Below are 22,487 nucleotides of genomic sequence, written 5' to 3'. Positions count from 1 at the left end.
AGAATAAAACTAAGTATGCCCGAAATGCCTAGCCATGCTAAGCGTTCTAGTGGTACACTCTGTAATCACAATTTTACTACATGCAAACCAAACAATAACCAAATTTCTGTAAACTCAGCATTGTAATCCTTATAGAGAATAAACTTTGAATTTGAATTGAATTTGAATTACTCTTTGGGTTCTGTTTCTTAGGAAATTAAATATCCATCTGTCCTAACCACTGGCATTCCCAGTGGAAGAGAAACAATGAAGACATTCCTTCCAAAACTAGTTAGGGAGAGTCTGTCACCGATACCAGGGCAGAGAGGGAGACTCCTGTACCCACCATCCCCACCAAGGCTGTTGCAAAAGTCATTGGTGTAGTGATGGTGGGTGAGGCTATATAAGCTGGTTCTCTCGGGCGGGCGCTTCACCGTAGCTTTGTCCGCCAAGCTTTTAACACCGTTTTTCCAGCAACGTCCCCAGCATCATAGATGAAGGGAGGCACTTTAGAGGGTCCTTCACTTCGCCTGAGGTAAGCAATTTAGACATGTGTTAATCATTGTAATTAAGCTTATTTAGGTATAGCACAATTATTATACATAGTGTAAATTACCAAGGGTAACCCCCAAAAAAAAGGCAGTGACTTATTTCCGTTGTGGACACTGCAACGGAAAAAACCCTTTGTAGATGGTGCAAATAAAGTCTGACAATGCTCAAATATTTAGTGATAGAAGCCTCTGTTATCGTGGCATTTTGGTATATATGTCGTGCCGAATAGGTAAAATTGGTCAGTTGGCAAAAACTCATTTAAATTAAAATTAAGTCCTTTCTAAAATTTTCTCTTATACATTCCAAGATATATTTTTTCATTGATGTTAATGTAAAAATAAATAATTTTCTACCAAAAGAACCTTAGAAAACTTACCTAACATTATTATAACGCGCAATTTAATTTAGCCTAATCCAACTAAATATATTTTAGATAAGTTTACAATAATTGAATAATCAATATGAAATATATTTTTTTCGTTAGTCAGACTGATTTTTTGCAAGATTATTGCATACACAAATTTTCGTTTGCCTTATTCGACAAGAAGAACGTTGCTATTAAAGCCAGAATAGCAAGTTTTATCTAATATTTATTATTTTTTTTTTTTTATTATCACACCGGCCGATTCCCACCAAGGCAGGGTGGCCCGAAAAAGAAAAACTTTCACCATCATTCACTCCATCACTGTCTTGCCAGAAGGGTGCTTTACACTACAGTTTTTAAACTGCAACATTAACACCCCTCCTTCAGAGTGCAGGCACTGTACTTCCCATCTCCAGGACTCAAGTCCGGCCTGCCGGTTTCCCTGAATCCCTTCATAAATGTTACTTTGCTCACACTCCAACAGCACGTCAAGTATTAAAAACCATTTGTCTCCATTCACTCCTATCAAACACGCTCACGCATGCCTGCTGGAAGTCCAAACCCCTCGCACACAAAACCTCCTTTACCCCCTCCCTCCAACCCTTCCTAGGCCGACCCCTACCCCGCCTTCCTTCCACTACAGACTGATACACTCTTGAAGTCATTCTGTTTCGCTCCATTCTCTCTACATGTCCGAACCACCTCAACAACCCTTCCTCAGCCCTCTGGACAACAGTTTTGGTAATCCCGCACCTCCTCCTAACTTCCAAACTACGAATTCTCTGCATTATATTCACACCACACATTGCCCTCAGACATGACATCTCCACTGCCTCCAGCCTTCTCCTCGCTGCAACATTCATCACCCACGCTTCACACCCATATAAGAGCGTTGGTAAAACTATACTCTCATACATTCCCCTCTTTGCCTCCAAGGACAAAGTTCTTTGTCTCCACAGACTCCTAAGTGCACCACTCACTCTTTTTCCCTCATCAATTCTATGATTCACCTCATCTTTCATAGACCCATCCGCTGACACGTCCACTCCCAAATATCTGAATACGTTCACATCCTCCATACTCTCTCCCTCCAATCTGATATTCAATCTTTCATCACCTAATCTTTTTGTTATCCTCATAACCTTACTCTTTCCTGTATTCACCTTTAATTTTCTTCTTTTGCACACCCTACCAAATTCATCCACCAATCTCTGCAACTTCTCTTCAGAATCTCCCAAGAGCACAGTGTCATCAGCAAAGAGCAGCTGTGACAACTCCCACTTTGTGTGTGATTCTTTATCTTTTAACTCCACGCCTCTTGCCAAGACCCTCGCATTTACTTCTCTTACAACCCCATCTATAAATATATTAAACAACCACGGTGACATCACACATCCTTGTCTAAGGCCTACTTTTACTGGGAAAAAATTTCCCTCTTTCCTACATACTCTAACTTGAGCCTCACTATCTTCGTAAAAACTCTTCACTGCTTTCAGTAACCTACCTCCTACACCATACACTTGCAACATCTGCCACATTGCCCCCCTATCTACCCTGTCATACGCCTTTTCCAAATCCATAAATGCCACAAAGACATCTTTAGCCTTATCTAAATACTGTTCACTTATATGTTTCACTGTAAACACCTGGTCCACACACCCCCTACCTTTCCTAAAGCCTCCTTGTTCATCTGCTATCCTATTCTCCGTCTTACTCTTAATTCTTTCAATTATAACTCTACCATACACTTTACCAGGTACACTCAACAGACTTATCCCCCTATAATTTTTGCACTCTCTTTTATCCCCTTTGCCTTTATACAAAGGAACTATGCATGCTCTCTGCCAATCCCTAGGCACCTTACCCCCTTCCATACATTTATTAAATAATTGCACCAACCACTCCAAAACTATATCCCCACCTGCTTTTAACATTTCTATCTTTATCCCATCAATCCCGGCTGCCTTACCCCCTTTCATTTTACCTACTGCCTCACGAACTTCCCCCACACTCACAACTGGCTCTTCCTCACTCCTACAAGATGTTATTCCTCCTTGCCCTATACACGAAATCACAGCTTCCCTATCTTCATCAACATTTAACAATTCCTCAAAATATTCCTTCCATCTTCCCAATACCTCTAACTCTCCATTTAATAACTCTCCTCTCCTATTTTTAACTGACAAATCCATTTGTTCTCTAGGCTTTCTTAACTTGTTAATCTCACTCCAAAACTTTTTCTTATTTTCAACATTATATAATATTATATAATATTTATATAATATTTCTGGTTGGACAGAGGCCAATTATACTACAGAAGGAGCGTTGGATTCGCTTTCACAGACTGGAGTTTTTTTTTTCCCCACCTGCATCTTAACCGTCTTAATCCTCTTCTTTATTTCAATGTTTTACAAGTTCTTTCACTGAATCTAAATCAAATCTATAAGTGGTCCTCCATTCTCAGAACACGTTTTACCCCATATCCATTTACTGGAGATACGTTTTCTTCAGTATGCGGAATTAGGTCATTAATTAGGGAGGTTTCGCTTGACGGGCTTTTTCAATATATAAATAGTTAATCCCCGACAGTGAGTATATTCTTACCTTTATTTGTAGGGACAATCGTTTGGGTTATTCTAGGTAACACAAACAGCCTGCACATAGAAGCTAATTGCGATGTTTCGGTGACTTGTAAATGGTCCAAGTCGAACCGAAATATCGTCGTATGCTCCTCTCTCCTAGGTGCGGGTTATTTGTGTATTTTACACTATTTATGTACTTGTGTAGGTGTGCCTAAATAAACTTACTTTCTCCTCGCTGACCACTGTACATTCGTCGTGAAGAACAGTGAAGGAAATTCTGTCTGACTTTTTTGGGTTATCCTAGGTTCTCTACACACATGCTGCTATGTATGATAGTTCTATGTAACTGTATTTGTGTATACCTGAATAAACTTACTTACTTTTCTTCAACTCTGCCTTCAAATCTTCATCAATCTCGTCTTTCTTCCTTTAGTACAAACCATTTTTCACTCGCTGCTGTTAGTATGTTTCCCATCACTGCTCTTGCTGTTACATATATCCTAGGCCAGGACCTAGGGAATAATTTTGATATTTTAATGCAGCCTCATTGTAGCGAGGTTGATGATCCATGCACGTCAATGGTGGCTGTTGCCATGGCTGTTTACTCTCTCCTTCACCCCCCACCCCCATGTATCACGAGCTGCCCACGTGCCCAACACAGGTGGGGTGTCCTACATCACCCCACTGGAGGGTATCCTTCATACCCCAACTGGCGGGTCCCGCACCACTCTTGTCTGCTGCCCATTCTCTCTTTATTCCCTACTTTACTGCCTCACCCTCATTATTATTGAGTTCCTCTGTACTCCCGTGTTACTACGTTCCTCCTTTCTGTCTCCATCGTTATTACCTTCCTTCTCTCTGTACCTCCTTGTTATTGCCTTTCACTTCTCTCTAAAATTAATGTTGTTTCACAGTAGTTAAAGCTGACTTTTCTCCCCCCCCCCTCTCGTCAGTGTTTACATCAGAATGAGAATGAGAGAGACAGCATTGTATCTACCACAATATAACTAACATTCTACAAGGTCAGAGCAAGAATTTGCCAAAGAATAAGAAAAAGTCAGTACCGTAGCTGCAACAACAACAAAAAAAAAAGGTCACAATACCGTGACTGGAATAATAAAAGTCACAATACCGTAGCTGGAACAGTAGTCACAATACCGTGCCTGGAACAATAAGAGGTCTATACCGTGGCTGGTTCATAAGTCACAAGATGAGCTTTATTAAAGCTCTCTACACAGTTTTGTCTATTATACAGCTATATAAAGGATTGCAGAGTGAGACACTTACGCAACATATGGGAATCTATTAGAGAAACGTTTCGCCACACAGTGGCTACTTCAGTCCAATAAGTGTCTCAATCTTCAACTTGTCGGTTTTCAGACCATTTATCACGAGCTTAAGATTATTTCCCCCCCCCCTAAAAATCAAATAGTTACTGAATGTTTCCAAAAAGTAACCTGAAGACATTTCCCAGGGGGTCACCGCCCCCGCGGCCCAGTCCCAGATCAGGCAAGACAGAGATTGAGGATATGAAGAGTACTGAAGAAAGCAGTCCCCCCCCCCCATTTTTTTTATCAAACGACCTATCTCACCCCCCCATCCCCACTTGGCAAACTCCCAACATGGTATCGTTCGTTCCCAAAGCGTTCGACTTGCTATAACCCAAGGTCACGAATTCGATTCTCTGGCACGGAAAAAAATGGGCAAGTTTCCCTTCACCCCCATCTGCCTCTGTCCACCTAGCAGCCCATTGCTGTCGGTCGGATCCAGGGGTAAATGTGATAATAATAATAATCCTTACTTCTACAAATACATGATACAACTTATACAGTGTGTAAATTATGTAAGACAACTCCAGCACCTGGAATGTTATATCCTGTGTAAGAATACACTCCAGTTTATATGTAAGAAACTCCAGTAGCTGATGAGAGTATTCAAAAGCTAGGTAACAAGTGTCCGTGTCCATAATGACGTTAATTAAAAAAGAAGTCATCACTTTTAATGGAAATAAGTCACTTTGGGGGGGTTATCCTAGATAATATAACTTTTTATGTATACCTGTACCTAAATAAACTTACTCTGTGGAGAAATTATCTCCAGCATGCTGTGAGGAATAGAAGGGGGTCCTAACCCCCCTTGTTCTCGCCCCATGTTGGAGATAATGTCTCCACATACATCACCACCAGTTCCTCCACCAGCAGCTCCCGCACCAACACCAGCTCCCCCCCCCCCCAACAACAACCCCCAGTAGTTCCCCCGCCATTCCAGCACCTCTCTCGGCGGGTCAGGTTGACTAGCGAGGCTAAATCCCACATCTCCATCACGAGGTTCCAACGTGATCATAAACTGGCTCTGGCCTCCCCAGTACCATCCCAGGCCCCTCTCCACTCACATCACCGTCCCTACCCACATCCAACACCACCTCCAACACGGTCCTTGCCCACCTCCAACACGGTCCTTGCCCACCTCCAACACGGCCCTACCTACCTCCAACACGGCCCTACCTACCTCCAACACGGCCCTACCTACCTCCAACACGGCCCTACCTACCTCCAACACGTCCCTACCTACCTCCAACACGGCCCTACCTACCTCCAACACGGCCCTACCTACCTCCAACACGGCCCTACCTACCTCCAACACGGCCCTACCTACCTCCAACACGGCCCTACCTACCTCCAACACGGCCCTACCTACCTCCAACACGGCCCTACCTACCTCCAACACGGCCCTACCTACCTCCAACACGGCCCTTGCCCACCCTGCAGCTACTTACGCCGCTATCCGTATACCTGACGATGTTAATTAAAAATATTACCCCTTTATCGCCATTATTGGTCTCTTCTGCACTCTCAACACACCTGCCGTATCCACTGTTGATTCCAGGAAATATGTAACTTATTCGAAACAATATTTTCACAATCTTTCAATTCCTTCGTAGTGGGATAAACGTCCATTGATCAGCAAGATTTTCTGTCACTTCATGAAGTCAGATTTTTTATTCCTGGAAATATATATGATTATTCCGATATCTTCTCAGTTTATCAATTCCTTCTTTGTGGGATAAACTTTTTTTAACCGCTTCTGCCCATTTTTCAGCAAGATCCTTTGTCACACCACGGAGTCAGATTTTTTATTTTGTCGCCGAAGCGGCCAGTTTATTGTCTACAGTGAAAGGACACAAGTGCAATTGTAACATTTTATTGTGGCAACGTTTCGCTTTCCCAAAAATTTGGCAAACAGTTACAAAGCTCCTGGAAAGTGAAATGTTACCACAATAAAATGCCACATTAGTTGCACATGTGTCCATTTACTTGACATATTGTCGGTAATTTTATTATTACTAATTGTGTACTTCGTGTTCCTCCAATGAAGGGTAGCGCAAGAGCACATGGAAACACAATAGGCCTAGGAACTATGCCTCAAAAGGGTTAGCATCAGTACATCGGGATATATATCTCAGGATTACGTCTTGTGTGTCGCAGACTTGAAGTCGGGATGGGCAAGAAACCTTTCGTTTTTCTTTACATATTAGCTTTACTTCTTTCAGTATTCCCCATAGATTTATATTATTCCTGACAGGAATACCTTGCCCTTTAAATAAATAAGTTCCTTCTACCGACAAGTGCCTTTGACAACTATTAACTACACACTATATATATATATATATATATAATATATATATATATATATATATATATATATATATATATATATATATATATATATATATATATATATATATATATATATATATATATATATATATATATATATATATATAATATATATATATATATATATATATATATATATATATATATATATATATATATATATATAATATATATATATATATATATATATATTATATATATATATATATTATATATATATATATAATTATATATATATATATATATATTATATATATATATTATATATATATATATTATATATATATATATATATATATATATATATATATATATATATATATATATATATATATATATATATATATATATATATATATATATATATATATATATATATATATATAGTGTAGTTAATAGTTGTCAAAGGCACTTGTCGGTAGACACTGGGCCTGTTGTGCGTGTGTGGTGCAGTTGTGTGTGTTGGTTTGTTGTGTGCGTGTGTTGTGTGTGTGCGTGTGAGTGTGTGTGTATGTGTGTTGTGTTGTGTTGTGTTGTGTTGTGTTGTGTGTGTGTGTGTGTGTGTGTGTGTGTGTGTATGTGTGTTGTGTTGTGTTGTGTTGTGTGTGTGTGTGTTGTGTGTATGCTCAGCATTTTAAGAAACTATATTTATATCTAAGCACTTCTTTTTTTTATTACCCCCTGCAGATTGGAGTCAACCCTGGCTAGCAACAGAGGCAGCCGCCTGGCCAATTGTGGTAACCAGCTTGAACTCAGCGTACTTTCTCAGCTTCACAACGTTCCTTGAGGTTAGTTATCCATCTTGACGTCATATAACATGGAGCTGAACAGAGAGAGTGTAAATAAAAACACAAGTGGATCTGTCACTCTCGAGAATCACTGTTGGATACACAAGTAGGAAGAGATATTAAAGATGGAGAGAATGATTTTGAAAAACTGTTGTCTGGATGATGAAAAGAATCAAGAAGTTTCTGTCAGGATTAGGAGGAAACAAGTCTATTAGGATGAATGAAGAGCCGGAGAAAGTATGAAGGAAGTGAGTGAAGCAGTAAGAAGGATGAAATTGGAAAAATCGGTACTCTAAAATAATATGAAGACAGATACAAAACTCGAGTAGATACAGCGCTTTAAAATGCTTGGTAGTTTTTTCAATGTGTAACATGAGGAAAATTATTGAAAGAAGTGTCTTAGGACACTTGGGGAGTTATTGGATCAACAAATTGGTTTATGAAAGAAGATGAAAGTTGCAGGAAGGTTGAGCACTGACAAACGTTTGTCAGTGTTGGAACATAGTAGTTCCGATACTGTTGCATTGGAGCTTCTTTCAGTATTGCAGCAAATGGAGATAAATGGTATAAAATACTGACACGATGGAAAAATAGACACAAATGCAGGATAGTACGATCCTTTATTGACTACGTTTCTCCCACACAGTGGGCTTTATCGAACCACAAACAGATTTCCTGGTCAAAATGTACATGACCCTCCACCTCATATATAATACTCATATACTCTGCCCAGGTAGATCAGTTTGTGACTTGATAAAGCCCATTTTATGGGCGAAACGTAGGCAATAAAGGATCGCATTATACTGCATTTTGCGTCTTTTTCCATTGCAACGAGAAAGATGTTGGAGACGATGGGAATAATATTTGGTGTGAATATTATGCAGTGGAGAGGGAATAAGAAAAATAGACGCTTTTGAATGAAAGGTGAGATGAACACGAAAAGAGGCTGTAGAGATGACCTTATAAAAGACTGTAGTAAGATTGTATAAACCAATTTGGGTTTATATAAACCAGTAAGATTAGAATGCATGAGGACGAGTTGAAAAGATGAAAAAGATGTAAAGGGTTTGAACATCCTTCTGACACTGTAAGCGAGTTAGATACAGTGGGTGGAACTGGATAGGCTACGGGGTTTGACTTGCTGTTGGAGTGTGATCATGGCAATATATATGAAGTAAAGTTTCTTTCACTTTGAAAGTGGTGTAAGGATGTTGAAATTCTGAACTAATCTTAGATCGCAGATGACTAGGCATGACACCCTCTTCCTTTTCAAGTTATTAATAAAATCCTCTCTCCATGTGCAGGTCCCTCAAAGAAAACTGGCTGTTCTGCTTCGATAGAAATCTTCGTAAGTTCGGGCCAATCATTCTCCTGATCAGGAGTGAAATCCTGCCGTCAGCAGCATATATAAAAGCTTGTGGTTTCACGTTCACTCGGCTCACAACACTCGCCGCCAAGATGGTCCAAGAGCAGAGCTACAACCACACCAAATGTGTCGCTGATCACCACGCAAAGTTAGTCGGCAAATATTTTAACGTTTTCATTTGTGCTATATGAACAGTTTACTGTGAACCCAGTATTTATCATGTGAACGATAAGCACTAGTTGGCAAGTAAGACACATGTGTAACAGTTAGGAAACTTTATTCCGAAACCTTTCGCCTACAGAGTAGGCTTCTTCAGACAGTACAGGGGAGGCAGTAAAGATGTAAAGACGATGTAATGAGCCCATCATCCTTGAAGACTTTGTCAATGGTCCAAGTCGGACCGAAACGTCGTCGTAAGCTTCTCTCTTTTATGTGCGGGTTATTTGTGTATAGACTACGTCTCTATATCTCTACTGTCTACCCTGTACTCTACTGAAGACGTCTGCTGTGTAGGGGAAGCCCTTCGGAATAGTTACCTAACTGTTGCACATGTGTCTTAACACCTTGACGGTACTGTATCCCATTATCATACTCAGCACTAGTTGACATAAACCTGCACTCGAACATTTATAAAATTATATTATAATTCATGATAATCTGTAATATACGTTTTCTTGTAAATTAACTTACAGCTTGACTTACGAAGAATCTTATGGACTTGGACGATGCTTAATTATTAGATAAAATAAAATTTAAAAATTCTAATTGCTGTCCTACAGAAAGTCTGCCTACAAAACCATGGAGATAGGCGGCTACGTACAGACCCCTAAGAACGTGAGTGCGACTGTAAACAAGGACAAGGACAAGAGCAAGGACCAAGGCCAGAAGGACGTGTGGGGACCCGTATTCAAGAACAAACAACACTTCGTTGACATGCATATCTGCTAGGACCATCCACAGCCTAGCCTGGCTAGTGCTAAATACACATCGAAACTAACCCACAAACTAGTAACGAAAACTGGATATTTCAGCCTTGCCTAGGCAACATCAAGATTCTAGACAGACCAAAATGACAAAAGTTTTAGCTTTCATTTAATGGGTTAGTTGTAAAATGCAAGTCACAAATCCGACTCCTAGCTTACATAAAACTTATTCATATAATCAGTTACTCCAAAGAATAAGGCACAGTACCGTACAACAATACACAAATAATCCACACGCGGGAGAATGACACGACGTCATGTTTCATTCTCCAATGTGTGGGTTAGTTGTGTATCTATTATTGCAGTTGTATGTTAAGACAATATGTAGTTTGTAGCATTTTATTGAAAGATGTTTCGCCCACCTGGGACTTCATCAGTTCTTTACACTGATAAGAATTAAGTCCCTGGTGGGCGAAACGTCTTTTCAATAAAGTGTGAACAACCTCATGTGTTGTTGACATTTGTTGGTATATAATACCACTGGTAAACATTTTCATGATAACCCTCGTTCCCATTAGTGTGTTCCACAATTATTTAAACTTTTTTTTTAGCCACTCCTGGTCACTTGTATGCTGCCATTCTTATGTTCATGTGAGTGAAAAGAGCTGGAATTGATTAGTACCTGAGGTGGTATTAGAAAACCGATAAGTTGAAGAATGAGACACTGCATTATTAAGGAATCTTTATTGAGCTTCTGAAGCAAATTCTTGGGTAGCTTTGGGAAATGGTTTGACTAATAGGTGGGTGGGAAAGGTTGGTTTTGAGAACTTGCTTTTTGTGGGCCAGTAGATCTGCTGCAGTGTCCCTCCATTCTTATGTAAATCCTTTTGCATCTCATTAAAATTATTATATTCATGGGGAGCACTAAACCCATAGGGATCATACTGTGCTTCGGGGAATGGAAGGCTAAATATTCAGGCTTGATTCAAGGAACATGGAGCACCAGTTCAAGGAACCTCCCTTGAGGGGCCTTGCATCTCATAATTCATTAATTTTTCTGTGTGTTTTTTTTAATGTATTTTGATTGTGCTTTCTTGACGTGAAGGATTCAGCTCATTGTAATTCTTCTCATTATTTTCCTTTAACTGAAGTGTAATGATCACTTGTCAATGTTCAGTAATAACTCGCATGACAGAAACTCAAGATTAATTGATCACCTTCTGGGATCCTCTTCAGCAGAAGAGGATATACAGATCACTCAATCTTCTGAGTTTGTCTTCATGTGGGTTATTTTGAGCATTTATCTTTAAGCTTATGGAGCTCGGGTTAATCTTTCTGAAATATGGAGCACAGGTCATGTGGGAACTCATGACCTCTAAGTTAAATTTCACCATTAACGTTGAGCTGTATGTTATCCTGCGTTCATCACGCTAGCCTTGACCAACTGGATAATGCTTGAAACTCTAAAGGTAAAATATATACCGAGGCTGTCAATTTGTGTTTTGTATATTCTGAGGTTTAACAAATATGAAAGCAAATAAATTAATAAAGATTCCGTTGGATTCTCATTGCCAGCTCTATATGATTCTTTTACGCTAAATAAAAAAACGTTTGGGTTAGAAGCGAGTGTTATTTAGCATGAATATTGTACCAGAATGATGAGCATTATATGCGGGCTATTTGTGTATTATTATTATTATTAAACCCATAAGGAATGAGGCAATCAGGCTTTGATCTAAGGAAGGGGAAGAGTAGCTTCAATTTCTTAGATCTAGAGCACTTCACCGTCCTCAAAGAGTTTATTTTAATCCCTCTTATATATTAAAGTAAGCTTGATAAGTGCGCAGCCAGTGTGAACCGAAACTTTGTCTCATTTTTCATAGTTCATTTTACAGGATGAGAAACTCCTTCTTCTTCTCCTTATGACCAGAGCTTTGGTAAGATGGGTAAGGAAGAAGGATGGGTAAGGATGGAAATATTGGAAAAGGGTGGGAGGGGGGGAGAGGTAGGATATAAAAGGTAAGTGGCCCAACCACTTTGGTGTATGTGAAATGTGAAATAAGATATTCTTTAAGGGGTATAATACTAACCCATCAGAGTCACAGATATAATAGGTATATAAGTACATGACTCTGAATTGCTAGTAATTATACAAGTTGCAATTGCTCTTTTTTTTTTTTTTTTTTTTTTTGCGATTGCACAACGGATATTTATGCGACAATGAAGGGGCAATAATTTTCTGGCCAGTTTATAATTTCGTGACAATGGCTTCTTATATGTGGTGTCCAGCCATAGTAAATAGCAAAATTTTTACATTAGAAAGTTATATAAGATGTCTCCCTAATTGGGGGCGATGATTTTCTCAGTATACATAGAAGGGTTCTGGTGGTACCCAATCTTCTTCATCAGGGAGGTTGCTCAATATCATGGGTCGAGGGTAATCATCTTTATGAATAAAACGACGGACCCTCTGTGGGAGAGTCATTCTTTGAGTCCTGTGAGGAGGAGTATTGATTGTATAATCTGTGGTATTTACCACTTGTATAGGATGTTCTCTATCTGGCATGTATAGTTCTTGCATTGTATAAAGTTGTTTCTTTTTTAGGGTGTCAAGGCGTACATTTATGGCAGTAATATCTTGTTGTATGTGTAAATCTGCCATTTTAACTCTGTCTCTCCTCCTGGTATCGGTAATAAAGCGAAGAGCTCTATTCTGGACCCTTTGTAACCGTAGCATGTTGGTCTTTGTTGTTAAGGACATTGGGACACAAGGGTATTCGAGTATAGGTCTTATTATCATTTTATACAGATGTTTTTTAACATGTTGAGGGGCTTGATTGAATCGAAAGAGACTGCTAAGACCGGCTTTGGCTATATCGATCTTTTTAGTTACATGAGATGTTGAGTGGAGCAGCCTGTCTATTTCATATCCCAAAATCTTGTTAGGGTTTCTAATGGCTACAGGTGTACCTCTGATGGAGATACCCCCTTTATCTTCAATTGTTGATGCAAAACATCCTATCGTGCTAACAAGGACCTTGTCAGGATTAGTCGTAATTCTCCATTTCTTTTCCCAATTAGATGTTCTACGAAGTTCAATATTCATTTTTTCTATGACTCTCTCATACTTGTATTTTCCTGTTACCGGAGTTGATGAGACGACATGAATAACATCATCTGCAAACTGTGTCACAATTGTATCATTAAACTCTGGTTGAGGAAGGTCATTCACATAAATGTTGAACAGAATTGGACTTAGACAAGAACCTTGTGGGACACCAGCTGTTGGTATAAAAGGCTCTGTCGACTTGCCATGAAAGGTGGGAATGATTTTTCGTTGAGTTAAGAAATTATATGGTCTGGTAGGTCAATGAGTTTGTATATAAGGCCATCATGCCATAAGCTATCAAAAGCTTTATGAACATCTCTGGTGGCAATTAAGGCAAGATTGCCCTGATGTTTTAGACTTGCTACAGTATCGAAAATAACATTTATTGCATGATTGGTACCTCTATGTGTTCTAAAGCCAAATTGTTTTTCAGTAAAAAAGTGATTAAACTCCATATAGTAGTTCAATCTGTTGGAAATGACTTTCTCAAGAACTTTTCCAGTGACTTCAAGTAAAGATATAGGTCGATAGTTCCCAGGTTGGTGGATGTCTTTATTGGGCTTACCAAGAAAGATCATCATATCAGTCTTAAAAACAACTGGAAAATGTCCTGAGGCCAAGATGGCATTAAAGATAATTACCAAAGACTGTTTACAATTTCTAGGTAGGTACTTTATTTGTTTCATTGTTATTCCAGAGAGGCCAGGGGCTCTATTTCTCATTCTTCCAATAACCTGACTTATCTCTAGTAATGTAATAGGTCTAGTAAGCGGGTGGGTATCTTCAAGAGTTGAAGTATCGATGGAAGGTAGTGGTTGTAGATCATCCAAGTTCTCATCTCTCCATTCATTGACCAACTGATAATGATTATTATTAAATTGACGACTGTTATTGTGGGAGAGAATTTTCTCCCATACATCACCCATCAAATTAGCCTGGTCCTGTGGATCGTCAAGTTTAATTTCAACATCTTCATCATCCTCATCAGTGAAGGTATGAACTAGGTAGTTAGGAGCCTTGTGCTTTGCCCCTAAAAGTTGCCGGATCTTACTCCAAAATTTTGCTGGTTCCCGTTTATACTTATTAGCTTGAAGAACTAGAAATTTCCATATGTCCCGTTTGTGATGACTAATCATGTTAATTAATTCTTGTCTTAATCGGTGCAGTGTAGCTGCTGGTGGTTGTCGCGTTTGAAGATGCCTTCGACATTCTGCTTGATAATTTCTTAAATTGTCTCTAATTTCCCTAGTAGGTTTATATTGTTGGTATATCTTTGTGGAAGCTAATTGACAAGTTGCATTAGTAGCTTCAATTATTCGATTATGCAGGGACCTGATTGCATCATCAATTGCATTGGAAGGTAGATTTTCCAATGACACAATTTCATCCTCACCCAGATATGCCCTGAAGGGGTCAAATCCTAGGGTGTTAAGATTGGGTTTAGGAGTTACAGGTATTCTAAATGGAGAAGTTTGTAGTTGTATTATAACAGGGATATTGTCAGATCCTACGTTTCCACCAGGAGATATACGACAGTGGAAGATGTCACAGTCTCTGTTTGTCAGTACTATATCTGGTGTCCCTGGATGAGGTCCAATGTACGATTTAAAGAATGGGCCTTGAAATGACAAGTTTCTAGCTGTCATGATATTAAAGAGTTGTTTTCCTTTTAAGTCACCCAGTGGAATACCAGCTCCACAGTTGAAGAGGGCAGGGTGATGAGCATTAAAATCTCCAGCTAGAATTGTTGGAATATTCCTGCTTAATATCCTATGTAGAGGAATTGACTATGTATTGTTGTCTCGGGGGAAAATATCCAGTTACGATCACTAGTTGTCCATGAGACGTTGTCATTTCTATTGCAAGAATGTTATCTTCATCATCATGAATATTTTTAAATGTATAGCCTAATTTAACTAAGATGGCTACACCACTAAAGGGTCCTCTCGATTTCTCCACAGTAGAGTAACCACGTAATTTAATATGTTGATCAACTCTTGCAGCTGTCTCGTTCAAAAGTATAACATCGGGATTGTAGTTATGTAGTTCAACCTCAAGAAGGTAACGGTTATTAAAGAAATGTTGAACATTAAGTTGGAAAATTGTAATCCCCATTATTTCTTGCACTTCGCTCGTGTACTGCGGTCTGAACGCCTGCAGGTAATGTCACGTGTTGTATCCACACTATCCCTGCTGGACTCGTCAAGGGGAGGAGGGAACTTTTGCGTGGGTGCTTGTGTATTAAAAATGCCATCATCTTCACTAGAGGTAGTAATATTAACAGACTCATTAGAATCGTTAGAGTCATCATCAGAAAACTGAGGTATGCTATTCCCAGTTACAGGTAGCAGAGGCTCGTGAGAGTTAATGGGAGACTGTGGAGGCTCCAAGGGAATATTAGGTAGGCAAGGTGAGTTACCCTGGGAAAGTTCCTGTTCAACAGGATCAGCTTCTATAGCGGGAGAGTAGGCACCTTATGATCCACAACCCGGACTTGCTAATGAACGACCTCACAATTTGTCCTGGACTCAAACCCAGGATATTTTTTGGTTGTGAGCACAATGCTCAAGCACTAAGCTAACTGCTTGCGCATTCTAAAAAAACGTAAACTCGGGAACACTGATGTCCCTCTTCAAAGCAAATCCGCGCCCGTCATTACCTCCCCAAAGATGAGTTGTATAATCTTTAGACGAGCTGCACATCCTGTCTCAGATCAGGCTAGGCAAGATTGGTCAGGAAACTGGATAAGTGTTTCCTAACACGGGTCTTAGTCGCAAGGTGACACACCACTGGAGTTTTTGGTCATCTGCCCGTCCACCCCTTTAAAAATTAAGGCTATGAAATTTTATTAACCCGTCACAACAACCGCACACCAGTAACGATGAGACAGTGCTCGAGCACACAAGAATCCATCTTGAGTGACATTGAGTCAGTCACCAAGTCATTATATCAACAAGACCCGCTTCAGCTTCTCTGCCATTGAGATATCAGGACCAACAACAGAAACTGTAGTTAAAGGTAACCTCTTTAAAAGAGACTATGTCAATGCGCCAGTTAAATGGGTAGTACGTGTCCTTCCGTCTAGAGATAAATACAAATTTGTTAGAGTCCAGTATACGACTCTGTATATGTTTCTCCATCCCTAGCCTACCAGGTCAATGACGTCACATTGCCCAAGTGTCTGAGTTCGTCAGTCTTTCCCAAGAATTCCAAGAAGGCAAGGTATGTCAGGAAACAAGACAAGTGTTTTCTGACGCGTAGACATACTCTCTGAGTTAATAGTGGTGGCTACATTCATCCCATATTATTCACTGAGCCACCTTTCACGACATTTAAGTACTAGGCTGTCACTACAGCTATAAGGCCGTCCATACATGACTATGTTGAGGGAATCACTGCAACGATGACAAATCTGCCTTGGGAACCATTACTCAAGGGGGGAAATTTAGGAATCTTGGCTGGATAGGATGAAGACAGCCTTACTCATCTTGTCGACCACATCTTGCAGGTGCAACTTATTAACAAGGTGTGTGGGAAGAATATCACGTACAGCCTGGGTTAATTGCTTGAGGAAGAATGTCTTTAATAAAATCCTCTAACGCTGCTTTCATCCCTGCCTGGTGAGGGATGCGTTGCAGTACTGTGTGTGGAACAATTCACAGTTATGTTAGGTAAAAGGACACATGTGCAACTAATGCGACATTTTTAGTGAGGTTAGGTAAAGTTCGTCAGGAAACAGGACAAGTGTTTCCTGAAGCAGATCTTAGATGATGACCCACCGTTGGAGCTTTTGGTCATTTGACTGAGGCCTTCCACTGGTTTACCGGTCCATCCCTTTAAAAATTATGATCATAGTTATAACCATTTTAGATTTTTGTAGTGTGGCAACTTTTCACTCTCCACGAGCTTGACGGCTTGTTCTAGAGTTGAGTTCACTCAGGGCGTAGCAAGATGCATGGAACTATCCGTACTATCTCTTGCAACTCTTGCATCACGATGAAAATTGACTGGGTAAACACACAGTGGAGATAGATGAAACAAGACAACCTGGAGAATGAGGTATCAGTAACACTGCTGTCCGGAGCGATGGTTAGGTAAGACACATATGCAACAGTTAGGTATCTTTATTTCGAAACGTTTCGCCTACACAGTAGGCTTCTTCAGTCGAGTACAGAAAGGTTGATAGAAGCAGAAGATACTTGAAGACGATGTAATCAGTCCATCACCCTTAAAGTTTTGAGGTGGTCAGTCCCTCAGTCTGGAGAAGAGCATTGTTCCGTTGTCTGAAACAATATGAAGTTGAAGTGACAGAATGGGGCCTTTATATAGTGCCAGGAGGTGAGACGTAGGTTGCTTTGGGAGGGCAGGTCCTTCTCAAACCCAGCCGTTCTCACTAGTAGAGGTTGTCGAAGTGGTCTGTACCAAGATACCCTTGTGTTGCAGTGTCTGACAGAATGAACATTAAAATGGTATGAAATACCGACAGATTGTTAGGTAAGACACATATGCAACAGTTAGGTATCTTTATTTCGAAACGTTTCGCCTACACAGTAGGCTTCTTCAGTCGAGTACAGAAAGGTTGATAGAAGCAGAAGATACTTGAAGACGATGTAATCAGTCCATCACCCTTAAAGTTTTGAGGTGGTCAGTCCCTCAGTCTGGAGAAGAGCATTGTTCCGTTGTCTGAAACAATATGAAGTTGAAGTGACAGAATGGGGCCTTTATATAGTGCCAGGAGGTGAGACGGCTGGGTTTGAGAAGGACCTGCCCTCCCAAAGCAACCTACGTCTCACCTCCTGGCACTATATAAAGGCCCCATTCTGTCACTTCAACTTCATATTGTTTCAGACAACGGAACAATGCTCTTCTCCAGACTGAGGGACTGACCACCTCAAAACTTTAAGGGTGATGGACTGATTACATCGTCTTCAAGTATCTTCTGCTTCTATCAACTTTTCTGTACTCGACTGAAGAATTCTACTGTGTAGGCGAAACGTTTCGAAATAAAGATACCTAACTGTTGCATATGTGTCTTACCTAACAATCTGTCGGTATTTCATACCATTTTAATGTTCATTCTGTCAGACACTGCAACACAAGGGTATCTTGGTACAGACCACTTCGACAACCTCTACTAGTGAGAACGGCTGGGTTTGAGAAGGACCTGCCCTCCCAAAGCAACCTACGTCTCACCTCCTGGCACTATATAAAGGCCCCATTCTGTCACTTCAACTTCATATTGTTTCAGACAACGGAACAATGCTCTTCTCCAGACTGAGGGACTGACCACCTCAAAACTTTAAGGGTGATGGACTGATTACATCGTCTTCAAGTATCTTCTGCTTCTATCAACCTTTCTGTACTCGACTGAAGAAGCCTACTGTGTAGGCGAAACGTTTCGAAATAAAGATACCTAACTGTTGCATATGTGTCTTACCTAACAATCTGTCGGTATTTCATACCATTTTAATGTTCATTCTGTCAGACACTGCAACACAAGGGTATCTTGGTACAGACCACTTCGACAACCTCTACTAGTGAGAACGGCTGGGTTTGAGAAGGACCTGCCCTCCCAAAGCAACCTACGTCTCACCTCCTGGCACTATATAAAGGCCCCATTCTGTCACTTCAACTTCATATTGTTTCAGACAACGGAACAATGCTCTTCTCCAGACTGAGGGACTGACCACCTCAAAACTTTAAGGGTGATGGACTGATTACATCGTCTTCAAGTATCTTCTGCTTCTATCAACCTTTCTGTACTCGACTGAAGAAGCCTACTGTGTAGGCGAAACGTTTCGAAATAAAGATACCTAACTGTTGCATATGTGTCTTACCTAACAATCTGTCGGTATTTCATACCATTTTAATGTTCATTCTGTCAGACACTGCAACACAAGGGTATCTTGGTACAGACCACTTCGACAACCTCTACTAGTGAGAACGGCTGGGTTTGAGAAGGACCTGCCCTCCCAAAGCAACCTACGTCTCACCTCCTGGCACTATATAAAGGCCCCATTCTGTCACTTCAACTTCATATTGTTTCAGACAACGGAACAATGCTCTTCTCCAGACTGAGGGACTGACCACCTCAAAACTTTAAGGGTGATGGACTGATTACATCGTCTTCAAGTATCTTCTGCTTCTATCAACCTTTCTGTACTCGACTGAAGAAGCCTACTGTGTAGGCGAAACGTTTCGAAATGAAGATACCTAACTGTTGCATATGTGTCTTACCTAACAATCTGTCGGTATTTCATTTTCATTATCATTTTCATTATCACACCGGCCGATTCCCACCAAGGCAGGGTGGCCCGAAAAAGAAAAACTTTCACCATCATTCACTCCATCACTGTCTTGCCAGAAGGGTGCTTTACACTACAGTTTTTAAACTGCAACATTAACACCCCTCCTTCAGAGTGCAGGCACTGTACTTCCCATCTCCAGGACTCAAGTCCGGCCTGCCGGTTTCCCTGAATCCCTTCATAAATGTTACTTTGCTCACACTCCAACAGCACGTCAAGTATTAAAAACCATTTGTCTCCATTCACTCCTATCAAACACGCTCACGCATGCCTGCTGGAAGTCCAAGCCCCTCGCACACAAAACCTCCTTTACCCCCTCCCTCCAACCCTTCCTAGGCCGACCCCTACCCCGCCTTCCTTCCACTACAGACTGATACACTCTTGAAGTCATTCTGTTTCGCTCCATTCTCTCTACATGTCCGAACCACCTCAACAACCCTTCCTCAGCCCTCTGGACAACAGTTTTGGTAATCCCGCACCTCCTCCTAACTTCCAAACTACGAATTCTCTGCATTATATTCACACCACACATTGCCCTCAGACATGACATCTCCACTGCCTCCAGCCTTCTCCTCGCTGCAACATTCATCACCCACGCTTCACACCCATATAAGAGCGTTGGTAAAACTATACTCTCATACATTCCCCTCTTTGCCTCCAAGGACAAAGTTCTTTGTCTCCACAGACTCCTAAGTGCACCACTCACTCTTTTTCCCTCATCAATTCTATGATTCACCTCATCTTTCATAGACCCATCCGCTGACACGTCCACTCCCAAATATCTGAATACGTTCACCTCCTCCATACTCTCTCCCTCTCATTTTATTGTCCGGAGCGATATTGTTGACAGTTGCCCTTCCTAGATAATCCAGCAGTAAACAACATTTTAGCCAGTGGCCAACTCTGTCCACGTGATCACTGGGTGTGACCTACCTCTCTCTCTCTCTCTCTCTCTCTCTCTCTCTCTCTCTCTCTCTCTCTCACACACACACACACACGTCTATCGACAAGTACCTTTGACAACTAGTAACTGCACACACACACACACACACACACACACTGCAAGACTGGTTTGTTTTGGCATTTTGTCGGTATTATACACTTTTGCGATATAAAGTAGATTTAATGGTAGTAGATCAACTGGAAGTAGAACAAGTGGTAGCAGACCAACTGGGAGAAGAATAAGTGGTAATAGACCAACTGGGAGAATAAGTGGTAATAGACCAACTGGGAGAAGAATAAGTGGTAATAGACCAACTGGGAGAATAAGTGGTAATAGACCAACTGGGAGAAGAATAAGTGGTAATAGACCAACTGGGAGAATAAGTGGTAATAGACCAACTGGGAGAAAAATAAGTGGTAATAGACCAACTGGGAGAATAAGTGGTAATAGACCAACTGGGAGAAGAATAAGTGGTAATAGACCAACTGGGAGAAGAATAAGTGGTAATAGACCAACTGGGAGAAGAATAAGTGGTAATAGACCAACTGGGAGAAGAATAAGTGGTAATAGACCAACTGGGAGAATAAGTGGTAATAGACCAACTGGGAGAAAAATAAGTGGTAATAGACCAACTGGGAGAATAAGTGGTAATAGACCAACTGGGAGAAGAATAAGTGGTAATAGACCAACTGGGAGAAGAATAAGTGGTAATAGACCAACTGGGAGAAGAATAAGTGGTAATAGACCAACTGGGAGAAGAATAAGTGGTAATAGACCAACTGGGAGAAGAATAAGTGGTAGTAGATCGACTAGAATGTTACCTATCCAGTCTCTGTACTATAGTGCTTGTCTCTTCTTAAAACTGCCGGAATTATTCCTTTTCCTCGAATATTGAATAGGCCTGAATATTCATCTGGTTGTGAGAAATATTAAGTCATCGTCAGGCAGGAACTACCTGGAGGGTATTCCAGGGATCAACGTCCCCGCGGCCCGGTCCATGACCAGGCCTCCCGGCGGATCATGGACTGATCAACCAGGCTATTGCATAAGTCATCATCATGCAGGGAACTACTACCTTGTTCGAAATAATCATCTTTAAATAAACTACATGTCTACATAGTTCCCTGTGCATAGCATTAATATCAGTGTTCCCAGAGTATCAAAATATACATTAATAACATATAATACATCGAAAATATCATACTCATAACATTAATTACTATCATAACTACTACCATCGCTTTTATTATCACTTCCACTGCCACTTTTGCCTGTAAGATGCTCCACTCACCGGAGTCTTACACTTCCTCTCTTCTCATGCACTCAGTGTCCATGTATTTTATTATATGTATTGGCTTGACAAAACTTCTGGTGAGCGAAACATAACAGCAATAAATGTCTTATTAGTTGCGCATGTGTCCACTTGACTAATATGTCATTCATATATCTGCGCAGCCAGTGCGTGCTTTTTGACCCCTGCTTAACAACCTGCGCAATTCTTGACTGCTGGTTGCAACGTCTTCAGACCCCACTAACGTCACAGTTGACGTCAGTAGCTAGACGCAGCTGGGTAACTTGCAGAACTAGTTCCTAATCATGACGCCACCACAGTCTGGCTTCCGTCACTCACTCTGCTGGGCCCCATTAGTCTCCAGACATCTAAACATCTAAGGATCGAAAAAACACCGTAACATTACTCTGCCTAACCGTTTTTCAGATGTTCTGTCGTCAGCTTTTCAAACGTTTCTCGGCGCTCATGACATATGAGAGGTAACGTTGGTGATAAGAGAGAGAGATAGAGACAGAGAGAGTCGTGTCAAGCTACACGTACACACACGACCTCCTCCACCCCAGGAACCCCTAGCCCACCCCATTCAACTTCCATTATATTAGAGGTCC

General features: G+C 40.7%; 1 long non-coding RNA gene across 1 annotated transcript; it reads left to right on the top strand.

Annotated features, from left to right (window-relative positions):
* The first annotated feature begins 373 nt into the window (after window positions 1-373).
* On the top strand, window positions 374-10,133 carry LOC128700337 (uncharacterized). Its single transcript, XR_008408756.2, has 4 exons — window positions 374-514; window positions 7,842-7,942; window positions 9,247-9,456; window positions 10,088-10,133. It is a non-coding gene; the product is annotated as an uncharacterized lncRNA (long non-coding RNA).
* The last annotated feature ends 12,354 nt before the right edge of the window (window positions 10,134-22,487 follow it).

Source organism: Cherax quadricarinatus, chromosome 71, assembly GCF_038502225.1.
Source record: "Cherax quadricarinatus isolate ZL_2023a chromosome 71, ASM3850222v1, whole genome shotgun sequence".
Classification (NCBI taxonomy): Eukaryota; Metazoa; Arthropoda; class Malacostraca; order Decapoda; family Parastacidae; genus Cherax; species Cherax quadricarinatus.
Note: the sequence above shows the minus strand (reverse complement) of the source record. Positions and strands in the feature narration are given on the sequence as shown.